General features: G+C 35.3%; 2 pseudogenes across 4 annotated transcripts in view; one reads left to right on the top strand and one right to left on the bottom strand.

The window, feature by feature from the left end:
* Window positions 1-3759, top strand: part of LOC149559559 (uncharacterized) — a 28893-nt pseudogene extending 25134 nt beyond the window's left edge. For 2 of the 4 annotated variants that reach the window (XR_016365200.1, XR_016365199.1), the window contains one exon: window positions 2439-3759. The product of XR_016365200.1 is annotated as an uncharacterized LOC149559559, transcript variant X2 (transcript). The remainder of the gene's footprint in view (window positions 1-2438) is intronic. The other 2 variants (XR_016365202.1, XR_016365201.1) reach the window with 2 other exon arrangements.
* A 430-nt stretch (window positions 3760-4189) lies between these two features.
* Window positions 4190-6770, bottom strand: LOC149559558 (pre-mRNA-splicing factor cwc22-like; annotated as a pseudogene).
* Between the last annotated feature and the right edge of the window lie 6995 nt (window positions 6771-13765).

The following is a 13765-nucleotide window of genomic DNA, read 5'->3' as shown; positions in this document are numbered from 1 at the left end:
TTTCACCAAGACCTTCCAGTCAGCAGTTCAAATTTCCCACTCAACATAGTTATAAAATCTCATACAAAGGGCCACCAACTTAGGACATAGCAAGGCAGAAGGAAATGTTCATGCATGTATCAGACCACTCTGAAGAATCAAGTTCCCAAGAGTCCAATTCTGTGTGCTCATACTTCTCCATGAACTCATAAAAATCATCGTGTTTTGTGTCAGTATCCCTCACCTTCAATAATTTGCTCTGAATTGCAAACTTCATGCTGGCAAGGAAGCTCATGCAAGTAGCGTACTAAAGTTGTTAAAGAACAATACTAAAAAATTTGCCACCCAAGTGACATATTGGTTTGGGTGAGACGTGCATTAAATGAATCATCTTTCTTCTTAGAAATTGTCCAAATCTCGTACTGAACTATAGGCAAAGAAATAGAGGATTGATATCTCAAAGGAAGGACACCTAATGCAAAGTTACACTAAGGTTAGGGATCCATTGGTCATCTATTATCCTAAACTTACAACTAGTAATCAGGGCTTCTAAACTTACTAAAACCTCTAACCTTGTGGTCGATAATAGTTCACACATTGTCGGGGGATCAGTGGTTTTAAGGAAGTTCGTAACTCTGTGACAGCTTTGGGAAGGCCAAGCAAGACTGCCAACTAAGAAAAGGGGACCAAGACAGCAACAAGTCAATTATACTCATTTTCAATTTTTTTCAAAAGGAGTAATAAGGAATGCAACTAATAATCGTGTCATAATGGGCTAGACGATTATTATGTTTCCAATGGTCTTTGATGGAGTATGGTGTGTGTTCCTTCCCTTGGCCTTTTCTCCATATTATTCCCCGTGATCGGTTTCAAACATATGTATTATTTTGTCCTCCTTTTCTGCTCTATCTTATTCAGCTGGATTTACAGTGATAGGCATCAGCAAGCAGACATAGCCCTTTTACAGTGATAGGCTGCCCTTTTACAAGAATTTGCCACCCAAGCAGCAAGCAGCAAGCAGACATAGCCCTTTTACAGAAAAATTTGCCACCCAAGTGATATTGGTTTGGGTGAGACGTGCATTAAATGAATCATCTTTCTCCTTAGAAATGTTGCATCACCCTGCTTGCTGCTTGCTTGGTGATTTCTGCTTGCTGCTTTCTCAAGAATTGTTCTATTCAACCTTTCTGACGCTCCATTTTCTTGTGGACTAAATGGACAAAAAGAATCAAATTTCGAGGAGCAGAATTCTCCTCCATTATCACTTTTTAGACACTTAATCTTGTGTCCACTTTGCTTTTCAACAAGGGCTTTAAAAACTTGAAATTTAGAGAAAACTTCTGATTTCCTAGAGAGCATATAAATCCAAATTTTTCTTGTACAATTATCTAGAAAAGTAACGAAATAATTAGCCCCGCCAAAAGAGGTTACTTCAGTGGGTCCAAAGACATCCGTGTGAACAAGCTCCAAGGGTGTGCCCTACTTCTCACTACCAGTCTTCAAGAAGTTGACCCGCCTCTGTTTGCCATAGAGACAATGTTTGCAGAATTCTATATCAATATATTTCAGCCCCAGCAGTTGATTTCTTTTCAGCATTACATCGAGTCCTTTCCGACTCGTGTGCCCAAGCCTTTGATGCCAAAGCTCCGAGTTGTCCACTGTTGTCATAGCAGCTCCCACTTCACCGTTACTTTCTAGAATATATAAACTCCCAACTTTATCTCCTCTTGCAACTATCAAAGATCCCTTTGTTATCTTCTATGTATCAGAATTGAAGAATGTATGACAGCCTTGAGTATGAAGTTGAGAAACAGAAATCAGATTTCTCTTCAATTTCGGAACATGTCGAATATCCTTTAAAAGCCATTGCCCTCCTCCAGGTGATGGTAATAAAATATCACCTTTCCCAATAATGTCACAAGCATTATTGTCACCCAAATAAACTTTCCCAAATTCACCTTCATGATAATTTGTGAACAACTCCGTGCATGAGGAAGCATGAAAGGATGACCCGAAATCAAGTACCCATTATTCTGAAATAGTATCACTTGCAGCAAGAACTAAAATTCCTGGTTCATCCTTCTCATAAGCGGTATTAGCTTGACTGTCCCACACCTTATCTTGTGCCCTTTTGAAAGCATGACAATTTTTCTTTGAGTGGCTATTTGGCCTTTGGCTTTCATTCCTGAGATTGATCATCAGAAGTGCCAGGTTCAATGACCTTGTCGAGGCACATTATATTCCGTTATAGTCCTGACTCACAGAAAGTTGAACGCATCAAACATCAAGACGACTTTGGATTTCTTAGGCATGCAAATAAACAGGGGAGAAACCCTGGTAAGGGGGAAGAAAACAGCGGACAAAAGAATCATTTATTCTAATTTGTTGTGCTTATCTGAAAACCCAGCTAAAGTAGATCCTAATTTGTTTTATCATTCCTTGTCTATTTGACTTGCCAGCATCCGTCAAAGCATAATGTATGTGGAATCCAATATAAGTGGAGGGCGTCCTGAAGAGGCAGAGTCTCTCATTATATGCAGAAGATGCTAAGGGTAGAAGGTATGGTTTGAACTTTGAACAGTGGTGGGCAGGAAACTCGATTGAGAAAGAAATTTGATCATTGATATATAAAAGCAATTGAAATGTTTGAAGTGTGTAGGCAAACGGTCCAGACTCACATTAAAACAGAAGAACCAAGAAGAGTGTTCTGTGGGAAATAGTGAATAGCACCTATCGCTTGACATCACAGCAAGGACGGAGCCCTTGAATTGCTAGAGGCACCTTACTTCCTGCAAAGACAGTGGAAGGCCATAATGTTAGTAGTCAATATTTGTGCAAACTATTTTGCATGAGACAAGCCAAGCCAGAAGATGGGGCATGAGGAAGAAGACACCAAATAAAAGGGTTTCAAAAACACCTGTTCAAACACTCTGAAGGCAGTGCCGGATCCTTTGAAGCAGAAATGATCCTCCGCAACAAAGATGACACCAATCACGCCGATCTTTTATACAGATGCCTATGGCAGTATTTCGGAACACAGCCAAGCCTTCCCTCTTATCTCTTCCCCTTGGCTCTGCAAGATGTCTTCACCACATATTCTTCTGTCTACCACAACAGCCTGCAACTATCAGATTTGGGAGCAGTGAGAAGCAAATCTCTATTTCTGCTGTCATCGGTGTCTCTGGTAATCACCATTCCATGGCAGGTTGCTGGCAGTGCAAGACAAAAGCCCGTGGGCTGTGCCCCCAATGAAAAAGCCTATCAGCTAATAATTTTCCAATTTAACTTCACAGGCTCAGCACATTCTCTCCACAAGAGGTCTTTTCTCCACGCAGTCTTCCAGAAATGATGCTTTCATCACTTTCATCACCATTTCTCCCAGGAAAGCCAGTGTGTTTAATTGGTGTCAATATGTAGATGACAGAAGGCAACCATAAAGGAGGATAAGACAGCATTTTCATCAATTGTAGCACAATACTGCTTTTCATACAGCTCTTACCATTATTTCTACACAGTTGCAACTAGTATTATGGCAACACTTCAATGCTTGGATCATAGAGTCCTCATCATGCTGCCTATGATTCTATGTTGCTTTTTCTTTTGCATGGTCTGTGTATAGAGTAGAACTAGAGATCAATGGCCATTGCTTTCATAAACTCAGGTACTAGTTCAAAAATATGCCAAGCTTGTTCGTTACTGTCCAGAATTCAAAATATTCATGTACAGACACATGAGAGGATGACACTCTGTTTCTAATTTATAAATCTTCTCTTGCAATAATTCCATGCACTTTACTGTGGCCAAGAAGCCAGAGAGGATGACTCTCAAGCTATCAAGCGCAAAAAGCAAAAGTGTGTATGCAGGAATTTCCAATCATTTCCTGCAAGAATTAGTTAAGTCACAGGAAAAATAGATACAAATATTGTTGTGTGCATGAACCAAGAAATCATAATGCGATTACATTTATCTGCAAATTTTATTAGTTTCATTTTAATGTGAAATATACTACAATGATTAATTCCTTGAGCACACTTCTAAAACCAAAATCAAGGCTCCAAGCATGCCAACAAAATATCAAACTTTTAAAAGTGATCAGAACCGTGTGTCAATTTTACAGTATACAGGTACAATTGCGAAAATGTTTTATCCAGGAAATTGTACACTACAAAACAGTCTAAACAAATGATGAGAAAGGACATATATTTATGCCTGCCAGGAGATTATGCATTCATCTATATTGCTAAATACCTAGAAATCCAATTTCAAAAAAACAGTGCATCATGTTGAATCACCTTCGAAACCGAACTCATAGACAGTTCAACAAGAGATTAACCATTTGGGCCATTAATAAGTGTCATCAACAATAATGTCAACTATACTTACTCATTTTTGAAAATAACTGATAAAAGCTATTGAAAGTCCAGATGCAGGAATTTACAACTGTAAGCTCAAAAAGAGCGTCAAAACAAAAAAGTATTCATCCTTTGACTGACTTTTCTTTCTTGGTGGCTCCATACTCCTCGCTGTAGATTTCACACCCAAAAACTAAGTCTGATGAACTAGAAGAATCATCATTAAAGGTAGATTCATCTGACGCGGGTTAAGACTTTTGCTGCTGCATTATAAGCTTTGGGAAATTCTTCAAATACTGACGTAAACTCTCAGTGATACCGCCAAGACCAATGGAAGTAAAGAAATTGATAGCAAACCGAGAATTCTTGAAACTGTTCTTTGGGAAAATTGAATCCAAAGACTCTTGCAGTGTTGCATCATTCAATTTTTCTTCAAGCAGCATTATACCCAGCTGTTCTGCCAGCTCCTGGAAGAGAATCTTTATAAAAATACGGGTAGAGGAAGTAGTATCTTCCTCTGTCAGCCGTATATAGGCAAGAGAATGCCACGAAATAGCATTTGTACCAAGCAAGTGAGCAAAAAACTTTGCAACATGGCGTAGCTTGTTAGTCTCTAACCTGTGTATCATAGAATACTGTCGTAGAAAACACTGATCAAAACATTCCTGATAAATTTTGTTGATCATACAGAATCTTTGCGCAAGAAGTCCATAATAACGGAGGTATGTTCTCTCTTGACTGCAGCATTCTCCATCTCTTGACCAGCTTCAAGCTTGATCTTTAGTAGCTTATGACCAACTTCCTCAAAATCAACACTTGACATAATTGTCAAGTAAATTGTGCGTCTTAAACTGACCAAGTCTGTCTCTGTCTTGGCCTGTATTCGCAGTCTTTCTTCATCTTCCTCCTCATCGTCATCTGAATCATTCTCTCGTTCCGCTTCCTCGGAAGAAGCATCTCCGAGAATATCTTTCTTCAGTTTTTCATATGCTGCCTCGTGCTCTAAAAACTCAGGATCTGGCTTGAAAACATCCAAACCGGGTTCCTGATCGAGTTCATCTTCTAGGGAAACTTCATGCGTTACCTGATCTTCTTGCTCTACAAGGTCGAATTCTGCACGTACAGCTGGATGACCCTCGAACTTAGCTTTGCGAATTGCAAAAAGACCTTCAATTAAAAACTGTACTCGTTTGTCAATTTCCCCCTCATGGAGAATGCCTCTTTAAGTCTTTCAAAAATTCCGTAGAGACCTTTGGGGGAAAGGTCTTGCAACAAAGACCCACATTCTTTTATGAACCCAACAGCAACCTCTATGCTATCATCTGTAGGATTCTCTAGTAAGAGGGTAAGAACTTCCATGGCAATAATCTCTTGTGCAACTTGTTGATTCACTAAATGTCTTGCAACAAAGACCCACATTCTTTTATGAACCCAACAGCAACCTCTATGCTATCATCTGTAGGATTCTCTAGTAAGAGGGTAAGAACTTCCATGGCAATAATCTCTTGTGCAACTTGTTGATTCACTAAATTCACTAAAGGTCTTGCAACAAAGACCCACATTCTTTTATGAACCCAACAGCAACCTCTATGCTATCATCTGTAGGATTCTCTAGTAAGAGGGTAAGAACTTCCATGGCAATAATCTCTTGTGCAACTTGTTGATTCACTAAATGTGCTATGAATTTTGCTGCTGATATCAACATTTGCTTTTCATTGCGTTTGTAAGCCCTCTTGACCTGTAAAATAATTCTCCGCAACAGCAGATTGCCAAGTTCTGGATACTTCGTATTTACCACAGCAAGCAAGGCAGCAAAAAACATCTGTAAATGCAGGGGATGCCATTTGGTATTTCATGCAATACCTACAAAATAGACCCCTTCCGCGGATGATATTCTCTGCAAACAACTCCGGAATGATATTCTTGATGTTGGATGCATTTACCTTGTTTACTAACCCATTGATACTCTTCCGAAGGGCATCCCATGTCATGCGCTGGTATTCCACACTACTCTTGTCTTGCTCATCTTTCACCAGTCGAGGTAGCTTGAATGGGGGAATGTAATTACCCCCAATTCTTCCTAGACCCTTCCCATTCCCATTCTGAGATGGAGAGGTAACACCAGCAATTTCCAGTTCCACTGCCTCTCTTTTCCTCTTGTTCCCAGCAGCCGCTTTGTCACTAAATTTGTGCTTAATTTTATCAGCTGTCTCCTTGTGAGACCTCTGTGAATCTTGGGCTGCCAATTCTCACTCACCTTTTCAGGTCTCCTTTTTGTGTATCTGTCATGATAATTGTTTCTGTCCCAGTCCCTGTCGGGATAATTGTCGTCTGTGCTGTGATTCTTCTCATTCCTGGGTTCCTTGAGAGAAGCCCTGATTCTAAAAAGCTTATCATTTAAATTTTCAAGGGTTTTTGAAAGCAGATTCATTTTTCTGAAATCAGAGAAAGGATTTTACTGGGCAAGAAGACCGAAAGCTTTGATAACTAACCCCACTGCACAACTGGGCACAAGAACAACCAACCAAAAAAAATGTCCCCTCGAAAACTTTGTTCTTTTCTGTTGCACGAATGAATCGTTATTGAAGAAAATTTAACTAATTAAAATTTCATCCATCTACCATGGTCACAGTACAAAACAAACAGAAACTTCTGAATGTTATAGTATGAATGCATCCTATTTTCTAGGTCAAACTTCCAAGAAAGAAAATCCCAAATTGGGTTACAAAAGATTACAAGAATTCTGTTCTAAAATGGATACTACGAAGAATTATTAAATTCCTCAATTCTGTCTACAGATAGAATAGACCAAAATGTTCTGAGTTCTTAAAGATGGACTTGAAACAAATGGAAAATCGTAGTTTCTTAACAAGAGAGTCACTAAGACCTATGCTTATCATTTCTAACAGTGATTTCAATGAATGTTCATATAAATTGGATAAAGAATACTAATATAAATTAGTTTCACTTGCTGATAAAGAACTCTAATCCTCAAATTTGGGTCTGCGCTTTTTCGCATGGTTTTCCACTATTTGTAATGATTCCCGATGCCTGAATCAGGTCGTTAGTTTTATTGTGTTCGTCGACAACACAAACGAATCGTTACACGAATGAACCGTTATTGAAAATAAATAGAGAACGACAACACGTAGTTGTTGCATGGGAATGTCTTTTTAAAAAATATTTAAAATAGACACTTGACGAATTTCAACTAAGGTTTGAAGCTATTCTTATCATCTTCAAAATAATCAATTGTTCAAAGGGTTCTGAAAATAACGTTTAAATTTTATATAAAAAATATTATTTCAAGTGTTCTAAAAATATTTTTGTGATTTTATATTAAAAAATTTAGTTCAAAGTGTTGTAAAAATAACTTTTAAGATTTCATATTAAAAAATTATGGTGTACAAAAAAAAACCACTTTTATATTATTAAGATTACTATATCTTAAAAATAACTTTTTAGAAATTTGATCAAAACTTAATAATAAAATTGTCAATAATTATTTTTTTAAACATCATTTCTTATGAAAATATATATGAATGCAACTATTCAATAATAATATATGTTCAAACAATAATATTATATTATAATTTTAAAAATGACTTTAAAAATGAACTATTATATGTAAACTTATTTACATCATAATCTATTTATTTCACTTGCATTTTTAATTTCTATTTCAAAATCAAATTCATGTTAGATGCAATTTACTTTTATTAGGCTAATTTAGTTTTGATTATATATTTATTTATTTATCTATCTATCTTTAAATAAAAATTATAAAAAAGATAAATGTAAATTATCATTTAAAAAAAATTGAGTGCAATGTAAATTATATAAATAGATTAATGTTAAAGTACAAAAAGATAAAATAAGTTTATAATCACTTGTAATGTTATCTTCATTAAAAGGTTTAACCATTCTTAAAATCTTGTTGAAAATAATGAATATGAATTACTCATGGGAGAAAAAAGGATGAGCAAATTTATTGAGCCAATCATAATTCAAATAAATAAATTATATAATATTTTAAATTAATAAATATTTATAAAACAACTAGAGTCATAATCAAATAATGGAAAAATACTTATTTATGATTCCTATAGTTGGACACTCTATCACCTATAATGATAAAAAGGGAAAATAAATTATATTGATAATGATATTTTGTTGTCCTAATATGTATAGGCGGCGATCAAACCTAGTCTCTCAATTCTCAACAAGTACTTATATATATATATATATATATATATATATATATATATATATATATATATATATATATATATATATATATATATATATATATATATAAAATAAAGCTACCATTCATCATGAAACTGATCAAAATAATCAATTTAATTCAAAGTGTCCAAAAAATAACTATTTAAATTTCATATTAAAAAAATTAGTTCAAAGTGTTTTAAAAATAATTTCTAGATTTCATATTTAAAAAATTATGATACACATGTACACAAACCAACTACCTTTATGTTGTTAAGGTTATCTTATCCTAAAAATAGCTTTTTAGAGATTTGACCAAAACTTAATAATAAAATTGTCAATAATTGAGTTTTTAAACATCATCTCTTATGAAAACATATATTCAAATACATCTTATAATGCAACCTATTGAATTCTTAAGAATCCTAATATTTTATAATAACATCTATTTTAGTTATATTTTATTTTTATATGAAACAAGAAGAAATCAATAATAATATATGTTCAAATAATAACTAATTTTAAAATGCACTATTATATATAAATCTATTTAAATCATAATCTATTTTTTCCACATACATTTTCAATTTATTTAATGTCTTACTACATCCTACAATCTAAAATTTTCGTAAAATACTCTAAATTCATGCACCATTAAGCCAAAAGAATAATCAATAACCCTATAGTTGGATACTATCACATATAAAGATAAAAAATTTCTCTATTTCTACAAAACTTTGACCTAAAAATGAACAATATTATACTAATAATGATTTTTTTTGCACTAATATGTACACTTGTTTTTTTATAAAGAAAAATAGGTTTTACAGGGATCTTGAAATCCAAAAGTTCTTACATAAAAAGGGGCAGCAAGTTAACAAAAAATTCCCAACAACAAAACAATGACCAACTGAAAGGCTAGAATGAAGGAAAGGCAAAAGGTCAAAAAGAAAAAAACCTACAGAGACAAAAGCTTAAGGCGGTACTTGTATATTCTTCACTTACTCCCCTGCCCTCCTCTCAAGGTCCTGGATGGTCTTTGCTACTTCATTGCCTCTCTGAAAGTCCTCCTCCAAGAGCTCTTGGTTCTTCTCACAGCTCTACTCCATGTGACTTTGAGTTATGTCTGTTATGATGTCCTGTTCCATCCTATCTTCATCATTGTCTTTCCCATTCTTCTCTGCGACAAACCCCCTAGCTTTCAGCTTGCCACTAAGACTGACAATGTTATCATTGAGAGATTTAAGAATAGTGAGCATCTGGTTGTCCATGTTGTGGTTGAAGTTCTCCATATTTTTCATCCTTTCTTCAACCACCTTGATTCGATCCCCCAGGTCAGTCTAGTTCCTTTGCTCATTCTTCTTCACTTGGCCTTCCATCTACCCCATTCTTTCTTTTACTCCCTCCAACTCATGAAAGAGCCATTTTATAGATCAGAAGTTGTCAATCATGTTATTTTTTGCATTGTTAAGCAAGTTCAAACCCACCTCCCTTGCATTGTCAGTAATGGCCACCAACGTTGGTTCTATGAGCTTCCAATTGAACGTTCCCCTCTTTTTCTTCAAGGATTTGGGGGTTCATAACTTCTTTAACAATACACATTATAGAGGTTTTGGCATTGAATTTCTTCCAAGCCATAAGCCTGTCTTTTATTACAACCACACCGCTTATGTTGCCCTCCTCCATTTTCTCATTTTCTTACTCCTATTGGGGCTTGGGAAGGGGAGGAAGAATAGAGAGCTTCGACCCCTTATCATTTTGCCCCTCCAGTGGCATATCCTCCCCCCTAGTCTTATATTATTTCAAAGTTTATTTTATATTAAAAAATTTAGTTCAAAGTGTTCTAAAAATAACTTTTTAGATTTCATATTAAAAAATTATGATATACACAAAATGAACCACTTTTATATTATTAAGGTTACCATATCTTAAAAATAACTTATTAGAAATTTAATAAAAACTTAATAATAAAATTGTCAATAATTATTTTTTTAAATATCATTTCTTATGAAAATATATATGAATGCAACTATTCAATAATAATATATGTTCAAAGAATAATATTATATTATAATTTTAAAAATGACTTAAAAAATGTACTATTATATGTAAAATTATTTACATCATAATCTATTTATTTCACTTGTATTTTTTTATTTCCATTTCAAAATCAAATTCATGTCAGATGCAATTTACTTTTATTAGGCTAATTTAGTTTTGATTATATATATATATATTTATTTATCTATCTATCTTTAAATAAAATTATAAAAAAGATAAATGTAAATTATCATGTAAAAATAAATTGATTGCAATGTAAATTATATAACTAAATTAATGTTAAAGTATAAAAAGATAAAATAAGTTTATATGACAATTATAATCACTTATAATTTTATCTAGATTTAACCGTTCTTAAAAACTTGCTAAAATAATGAATATGGAGTACTCGTGGGGAAAAAGGGGTGAGCAAATTGATTGAGCCAATCATAATTGAAATAAATAAATTATATAACATTTTAAATTAATAAATATTTATAGCAAATAGAATCATAATCAAATATGATAAAAAGAAAAACTAAATTATATTGATAATGATATTTTGTTGCTCTAATATGTATAGGCGACTATCAAACCTAGTCTCCAAATTCTCAACAAGTACTTGTTGCATGGAATGTCTTTGTTTTTTTTTTTTTTAATATATAAAATGAAGCTACTGTTGGAGTTGATGAAATCCAACTCTGAAGATGCCCAAGATCACCTGCCTGCAATAACCTGTCAAAGAGAAGCCAAGGAAGGAAGAGTGTGGAGCTAGGGAAAAACCCTAAACGGACATGAGAGACAACAAGATATGCAAACACAACAAAATATGTATTTACAATATGCTGAATGAGATATGAGTTGTGAAATACAATGAGGGTGCTCGAATATAAAGAGCGCAAGGAATCTCCTAGAACAAGCTAGAAGACGCTAGGAGATAAGTGTGACAACTACGCATACATCCAAATGAGGTGGGAAGTCATCAAACAAGGTGAGAGGATAAGTATGACTTAGGAGAGAACAAACTCCCATATTGTCAACAACTTATAACAAACTCCTAAATTACAGCTAATAAATGAAATGCATTTACCTAAGTAAGCTTAAGTAAATAGAATAAATAATAAATAAATAATTATTTACTCTAACACCCCCCCTTAAGTGCAACTTAGGGAAATGCCTTAAGCTCACAAAACTAAGAAATGTAGAAATGGGTCTCGGCAACAAGGCCATGTTAGGTACCCATGTACAAAGCAAAGGATGCAACCTCTGAAAATGGGGAAAGAGAGAAAACCACGTGGGAAAAACCCTCCCCCAAAAAGAGGTAAGAGCCTAGTGAAGAACTAAAGAAGCCTCCAACTAAGGGAATGTCCCCTAAAATAGGAACAAGGAGTGATCATGAAGAGCATCACTGAAGCATGAAGAAGCCACAAATCTGCCACCAAAAAGAAAAAAGCTGATCTGAAGAACCTCCAAAGAAGAAGAAGCCATGAACCGAGTGAGTCTATATGGTAGATGATCCATCTCACTGAAATGCATAAGTAGCCAGCCACTGCAATCGCCTTGTATATAGGATCAACCATTGAATACATAGTTCACACTATCGAACCATCAAACTATGGATGCATTAGAGCAATAGCATAACCCCCCCTTAATGTAGACGGGGTAAGATGATAGGTAACTAAGAAGATGGGCCAAAGTCTCTTGTAGATGAACCAAGAACAACGAGAGAGGAAGAGGTGCAAACACCTATAAAGACACAGTCACAACGACGCTGCATGGGGCTAATATCATGGAAGGGACACTCACTTGACAAAGGGAGAAGGCCTAAAATAGCAAACAACTATCCCCCCATGGTGCTTTATAAAAATAGTGCATGTGCAACTGACTCAAAACAACATTAATGAACCCGAAATGCAAAAGTGACATTTTATCTTAGTGTGTATACAAAAGATCTTACAAATGATGTCTACAATGATCATAACAAAGAAAAAGCTAACACAAAAGAAAGGACATCCCAAAACAAAAGAAACCATACCAAGAAAATGATCCTTCGACCTGAAACACCCAAGATATCCACCATAGAGCAAAAATGCCAAAAATATGATAGAAAGAGCATGGGCCAAAATATAAGGAAAAGGACTACATTTCTAAAAAGATGACAGAACCAACTTTTCAAAAATATAACGTTTTCAAAAAATTGACATGGGACGCAAAAGATATGAAAGCCGAAGTTAAAAACAAAACTTTGGACTTCAACTAAAAAATGGGAAATAAAACTGCATCAAAATCTAAAAATACTTGACCAATGTCTTTGTCTTGGAACCAGCTTTTCGGCACTTCTTTCAGATTGAAAAAATACCTCCGTATGCTCAAGTTATGGCCAAAAAATCAAAGGCAGGTCAAAACGACCTTAGAGATATGCAAGCAAGGTCTATTGATGTAGTGCTAATGTCATGATGAAATCAGCAATTCACGCCATTAAAATTGATGACCAGTCATCCGTCACCGCAAAAAAGAAGCCACGTAGCACGCCATGTGGCAGCAAGCTGATGTGGCAGGGTGCACATGGCATACGTGCCATGTGTCACCCCCATAGCTACTGACTGGACTCTGAATAACCACCATGCAGGTAGAAGACCTATCACTGGTGCTGAGTTGGAGCTGGGTGAACACTATAGGAGCAACACGCTAGTGGAAAATGTTGACGGAGAGGTGAGGACGAGCCGCGACCAGGCCGCGACGACCTTGGGATGGCGCTGCCGACTATAGTTGCATGGGGCTATACGCGAGTGGCTCGGTGGTGGAAACATGGTTTTATATATTTTTAATTTTTTTTTGCCAAATCGTCCGTACAGTCCATACAGAAAGCCCTGCGAGCTAAATTTTTTTGCCTCCCGGAGCTCTGTCTCCAAAATTGACAAGTTTTATATGAATCCTAACTAGAAATGGCCTTCTGGATCCAATAGAAGGAACTGTTTGGGTCCAAAGTGCTCCAAAAATTTGTTGTCCCCCTGATTTGAAGAAAAATACATAAACAAACTAAGGTTTGTGACTCCAAATCATAGCTTCAAAAATCCTTCGAACAAGAAGCAACAGGAAGGCTTTGATACCATGTTGGAGTTGATGCAATCCAACTCCGAAGATACCCAAGATCACCTACATGCAAT

The sequence above is a fragment of the Cupressus sempervirens genome, chromosome 5, assembly GCF_028749045.1.
Source record: "Cupressus sempervirens isolate cs-2001-9-10 chromosome 5, ASM2874904v1, whole genome shotgun sequence".
NCBI classification, from domain to species: Eukaryota; Viridiplantae; Streptophyta; class Pinopsida; order Cupressales; family Cupressaceae; genus Cupressus; species Cupressus sempervirens.
This window is presented reverse-complemented; position numbering and strand designations above follow the sequence as displayed.